This window comes from Rhea pennata, chromosome 4 (genome assembly GCF_028389875.1).
Source record: "Rhea pennata isolate bPtePen1 chromosome 4, bPtePen1.pri, whole genome shotgun sequence".
Classification (NCBI taxonomy): Eukaryota; Metazoa; Chordata; class Aves; order Rheiformes; family Rheidae; genus Rhea; species Rhea pennata.
This window is the reverse complement of record NC_084666.1, coordinates 3,681,150-3,687,253: the sequence shown is the minus strand read 5'-3', so window position 1 is coordinate 3,687,253 and position 6,104 is coordinate 3,681,150. Positions and strand designations below refer to the sequence as shown.

Below are 6,104 nucleotides of genomic sequence, written 5' to 3'. Positions count from 1 at the left end.
TTGTCATAAATAAAGCACAGCGCTGTTAGCAGGGGTGCACAGAGCCTGAGAGCACCCGAGGGTTGCTGCTTTCTCTGCGTTAAGGGTGATGAATCGGAACCGTCCCCCGGGCGAGCTGGTGTCGCTTGCCCCGGCCCCGCTGTCATGCTGTTTTCCCCCAGACGTGCTCCCGTGCAGCAGCGACGGAGCATTAAAACCTGCACTGATTTATGGCGTGTGGCCCAGGGCTGGGGGATCCTTGCCGGGGCGCGGGCGAGGGGAGCCGGCGTTCTGCACGGCATTTCCCACAGGGGAAACTGAGGCACGGAGGAGGCCGTGTCAAGGGGAGCCGCTTGCTGCAGCAATGGCAGAGTCTTGCTGTGGAGCTAGTTTGGGGAACTTTTTCGTTTTCCTTCCAGGGAATTTCACCCTACGGTCAAATGTCATGGCCCAGTTTCGCCCGGGATCTGGGACTCCTTTGTGTCTGTGGGTCTCACCTCCCTGGGATGGACATCACCTCCTCCTTCCACCCCAGTGCCCGCCAGCTTGCAGGAACCAAGCAAGGAGAGGAGATGGTGGCATTCGAAGAGTGCATGGGAAGAGCTTCTCACCACTCTTCCGTGCTGCTGGTGCCATGCACCAATGTGCCAGTCCTCAGCTCCTCCCGGTCTCTGACAGACAGAGCGACTCTGGCGCTGAAGTCCTTCCATCTCTCCCACGTGAAGAACCCCATTCTGACCCCCGATCCCTCATTCATGACTGCTGCAGCGAAGTCCTCAGGAGGAGCCCCCGTTGGTGGCCACCCCTGCCCCGTCTCCCTCGAACAGTGAGCCTCGGCAGCGGTGTGGGCACCTCATCCCCCCGCTCACGTTGTGGACGAGCTAACCTCGAATTCTTAGCACAGCCTCGAGCGGTGGCTTTGGCGCAGCCCCGTCTCGTCCTCTGCGCTCTCTCCCCGTGCGCGTACGAAGCCCGGGAACAGCGCGAGAGCCGGGGGGGAGAGCCAGAAACGCTCTCTTAGACGCTCCACTAGAGGTGTGCTGTGCTGTTTTGCAAACACAGGGTTTGCTTAGCTTTTTCGGGAAGCCTGTGTTTTGGAAACCCCTCGTTCAAACACCATCCAGCTGGCAGCATCCGATGCCCAAACCTCTCCGGAGGCCCGGAGAATGGCAGAGCAACCAGAAGCAGCATGTGGCTACTGACGGGCTCCAAAAAGCCACCACAGAGACCCAGCTGCCACCTCTCTGCTCCTGCCCTCTTGGGCATGAGAACTACACTCCAGCAGGACATCAGCCTGGAAAGGGTGACCTGCACCAGTATTTTGGTGCCGTTTCCCTGTTCGGGAACCAAAACAACGCTAGCAAGGCTGGGCTACGCCACCCGTCCTTCTCCAGGCCATCGCGCAAAGCCCAGCGCGACATTAGGGCCGGCGTAAATCCACAAAGCTCTACATTGGCTTTATCGACCAGCTCAAGAATAACTATTTATTAGTAGGAGCCAAACTATCTCTTCTCGTATATGAATAGTAGAGGCCGCAGTGCAAACAGAGGAACCCTATCACTGCCTTTATGCATTAGCACTGCCGTCTCCTAAAACTACCCCAGCAACTCCCTTGAGCTAGCAAATGCAGATGTTTCCAAGCCGGGGAGAGCTTTGTGGGTCAGAAAAGAGGGAAGACATTTCTTCCAGGATGTGCCAAGGACAAATACTCCGTGTGCGGCCAGCAACGTTCCTCTCCATCAGCCGCAGCCCCGGCCTTCGCCAAAGGCTGCTGAGGGCTGGCCAGCGTGGGAGGAGCAGCAGAACCTGCTCTCCAGGTGCATTTGCTTCCCAAATTCAGCCTCCTCAGCTAGCAGTGGTAGGTCCCTGCAAGGCCACAGGTTAACAGGCTCTCAGTCGACGTGAGGAGTCCCAGCTTAAAGCCGCTCCAGCGTGTTTGGGCAAATCCCTCCCATGCGAAACGGGGATTCCCACAGCGGTACAAAGGCTTCCTTCAGTGAGGACAGCCAGCAAACTGGCTCGCCGTCTCGCAACTCGGGCATCCGGCGGTTAGGGCCAAGAGCATCCTGAGAGACGCTGCGAGTCCTCCGGCTGCGCCCGACCGCGGCCGCGCGAGCGGCACCCTGCACTCGCCCGGCTGCGGGGCGGGGGCTGAGCTTCGGCTCTCGCTGTGTACCTTCTCAGAGCACCCAGGGGCCCTCGTTTCGGCCGTGCTCGGCTCTTTGCAAATAGAGGAAGAAAGCAGAACTGGCGTTAGCCACCGTTTCCGTGATAATGCTGCTGGCCGAGGCCGTGCGATCGAACCGGTGCTGCCAGCGGGAGCCCTAAGCCAGTCCCAGGCAAAGCAGCTTCCCCCCCTTCCCCACCCTCCTAGGCTGCAAGGGGGTGGGGAGAACTTTTCATCCTGGCACGACGCCTCTTTGGAGGAGAAGACGAGGCAGCTGCTTAATCTCCCTACTTAAACACAGCTCGGAACTACTAGCTCGGTAGGCGAGGCCAAGAGATGGGAACAACTTAATGACAAGGGACAATATTCCCGAGTTTCTAGCTCCAGGCTTGCAGCTAGTAACAGCTCTGCGTCCTGCCCCTGACTTGCCCACCGCTGGATCTGGCTTCCATCGCTTCGCTTCATTCTCCCAGCTGGGAAAGGGGAAGGAAGATAAGACTTTCCTTGCCCGTTAATAATATCCTGCTGAAGAGCCTGAGTGCCTCGAACCTTACAGGGAGCTCTGATAAGGTTCAGATGAGTCACTGATGTACCTGAGATCCTGAAATTAATAAATCACTGCTGCTCCTACTGCCTTTTAAGATCTGCAGTATGCACATCGCGACCACGCAGGACATTACTCAGTTCCTGTTGCATTCAGATTTGGCTGCGAAAGGGCATTTGTTGTGTACATATGAGCAGAGATACGAAGCCCATCAACTATGCTCCTCGCAAGAAAGACCTCAGTGTTTTCCAGAGAAGCCCTGGGAGAAATCGCCAGCTTGACGGCGTGCATGCTGCGCAGCGAGCAGCCCGGCCGAGCTGCTGAGGCAGGCGGGTGTCTCCAACACCCCTGCGAGGAGGCAAGATACAGTCGGAGGGGAACCGGACCTGACACGCGAGCCTGAAAGCCAAGCAAGGCTGGAGTTTCAGGTTATGCAACAACCTCCTTGATCTCTCCCAGGAAAGGAAATCAATTTGTCCAGGAGATGAGATCACATAAATCTAGCTGGGGGGGAGGATCCAACTTTATCCGGCAGGCTGCGAGCCCGCTTGGGCGCTCGGACGCCAGGAAGCGCCTCTGCGTCCCGGCAGCCGCTCGCACGCTTCCCCGACACACAAGGCCTGGTGGGTTCGCCTCCTTCTGCACCCCGCCTGCCTCCAACCATGCCCCTCGTGCCAGCTCCTTTGAAGAGCCTGAGTGTTAAACACAGCTGCCAAATCTCTCGCTTGCATTTTCTCCTCTGGTCACCAGGGATTTTTACACCCTCGCCGTAACGCATTACTTAGCAACATTTAAAACAGAAGGATCGAGAAACAAATCTCCAGCACCGCCAATTTATTAAGACCAAATACTTGTTTGATAGCTACAGAAGGACATTTCAATTACCCTCTACACATAAACTTCAGCCCACGTGACACCCCTGGGTTTAACCAGGACACAAGCCAAACATCCCAGGCTCTCCGGGAAGGCAGATCTCCCTTCTCTGCCCGGTTAATCATTGAAGGAGGAAAGAGAAAAGAAGTTTTCCCAAGCCCTAAGAAGCGCGTTGTCCTCGGGACAATAAGAGCTTGTGCGGGTGATGTCATTTCTCCGGCGAGTGAGGTCGAGCCCACGGAGAATCAGGATTTCCTCTCCCATTGCGGTTCAGAGCAAAACCGTTGTTCCAAATCTGAGAATCCCTCCAAATGCCTGCGCAGCCGCTCCGCTTCCTCCAGGCTCCCCACAACAGTTGCAAACAGTGAAAGTGACTGGGGGGGGGGGGATCTACATTATTTTTTTCCAAAAATAAAGGGCATTTGCAGTGTCCTTTGGGAATTACGGCCCTCTTTGGCATGTGCTTTCTACCCACTTCCCAGTTGGGACAAGAGAGTCTAGAGCTGGGATGTGGAAGCGAACTGATTTTTCATGTGCAGATGAGGCAGGCAATCCTACGTGCATCTTTGCAAACACCCAGCTGCTTTGAAAACCCTGTGTTTGAAAGAGGAGGCAAATAGCGGGCGTGAGGCTGGAGGCTGACTCCTCTTTGAAGCAGCCAAGGAATGTTTAAGCACCTTTCAGGAAAGCCTCCTGACCAATTTCTAGGAGGAGGTGGTGCAAAAGAAGGCAGGTGGAAAAACATGCTGAGCAGAATCATTGCACTGGTCACAGCCGAAAGAGCCATGTTTGCAAAAAAACTAGCTGCAGCAGCATTTAAAGCTGGCATTACCCTCCTACAGAGGTTTTTGAACTCACTTAGAAAGAGTATCTTATAGAAAGTCCTCTTTGTTGGCAGGGCGGTGAGACAGTCCTGAGAAAAGGGTGTCAGTAGCAAAAATCACACACAGCCTTTCTTGGCAGAGATGAACACGGCCACAAGGACCAGACCATGCTCTGACGCAGCTCGCTTCAGCCTGACCCCTTCCAAGCACTTTGCCCCAGGGGTGAATGAACCTGGACTATTGCTTTCTCCTCCTGGAAAAGCTGGTTTAACCCCTGGGGACCCACGGTGGTGATCAGACCCACGGCAAAGTCATTTTGGAGCGCCAAACTGCAAGGTAGCACTGGGTCTCACCAACACCACCGCGTCGCAGGGCCTGCGGCACCTTCCTCATGTCCACACGCTCCCAGCGAGGTAACACAAGAGCCGTGGGCCTCTGATGCCGCGAGACGACAGCGTTTCCCCAGGCTCCCTGGTCTTCCAGCTGCTTCGGTCCTCCTCTCTAGAGGGGAGGTGTCAGTATAAACATAGGCACAAACTTCTCTTTTGCACCTTCTTCTGCCTCTGAGGGCCCCTTCCTCGCTTCCGAACAGGGAATAACCCCTCCTTCACAGCTGTGCAGATGCAGCAACAGCATTAACCCCTGAAATAAACCCTGCAGCCAACTATCAACGGTGTCGACGCCATACTGCTAAAGGAGTCGATCCACAGCAAGGTTTGCTGCCCAGCCTGGGCACTTCCCTGGGTTTTCCACCCTGCCCGGACTCTCCCTGGCTCCACTGGAGATGCAGGCGGTGTCCTTGGGTGCCCTTTGCTTCCCGGGAAAGCCTCAGCTGCCAGCCTACGCTGCCTCACGGCAGGCCGGGCCGAAACAGCGCAACGGCCAGCCGTCACAGGTGAAGATGTCTGAACTTTGGCGTCTCCGTGAAGACATCCACGTGCGTACCGGGCTGAATCCCCTGTTGTGGTACATAGGGATCCAAGTGTGATTCAGCTGGACAACCCCCTTATTTCCTTCCTAGAAGGTATTCTTCTGCTTTCCACCTCCTTCCTTCCTTGTGCTCCTTAAGGAATCTGGGTTACCAGCTGCACAGGCACTGATGGACCTGCTCTACTCTTTGCAGAGGGGGTGACAAACCTCTGAACCTAAGAGGTTCAGGGGCAGCCACAAGCTACCAAGAGGGCCTGCAAAACGTGACCACGTGCCATCGAGAATCTCAGTCCATGTGATCGCCACAGCCCGGAGGAGGAGGCCCGGAGCTGCCGCAGCGTAGCGCACCCAGTCCTCCTCAGCCTCCTCGCAAGTGCCCACCCTCCTCTGCCACCCCGTCCCCATGGCCACCCCAGTCCTTTTCTGTAGCTCCTGTTGCTCCTGCAACCCCTTTTCCCCCATCCCTACTGCCACCTGGTTGCTATGTGCCCACTAGATCAACCTCCATCCCCCAACCACCTCCTGTCCCCACTGCTACACACTCCCCACTGACACCTTGCCTCTGTGTCCCCACTACACTGTCCCCCAGCCCCATGGTCACCTCCTCTCCCCGCTGCCACCCCCATCCGCATCCCCATTGCCACATTGTCCTCATTGCCACCCTGTCCCTCCATCTCCACTACGCTGTCCCTCGTTCCATGGTCACCTCTGGCCCCAGGGCCATCTCCTGGCCCCACTGCCCACCTGCTGCCCCCCATCCCCGCTCCCATACTGTCCCCCTGTCCCC

At 56.6% G+C, this 6,104-nt stretch overlaps 1 long non-coding RNA gene across 1 annotated transcript; it reads right to left on the bottom strand.

Moving 5' to 3' along the window:
• Positions 1 to 3,509: 3,509 nt before the first annotated feature.
• LOC134139832 (uncharacterized) lies at positions 3,510 to 5,829 on the bottom strand. The gene is made up of 2 exons (XR_009958268.1): positions 5,333 to 5,829; positions 3,510 to 4,888 (listed from the first exon to the last, which is right to left on the bottom strand). It is a non-coding gene; the product is annotated as an uncharacterized LOC134139832 (long non-coding RNA).
• Positions 5,830 to 6,104: the final 275 nt, after the last annotated feature.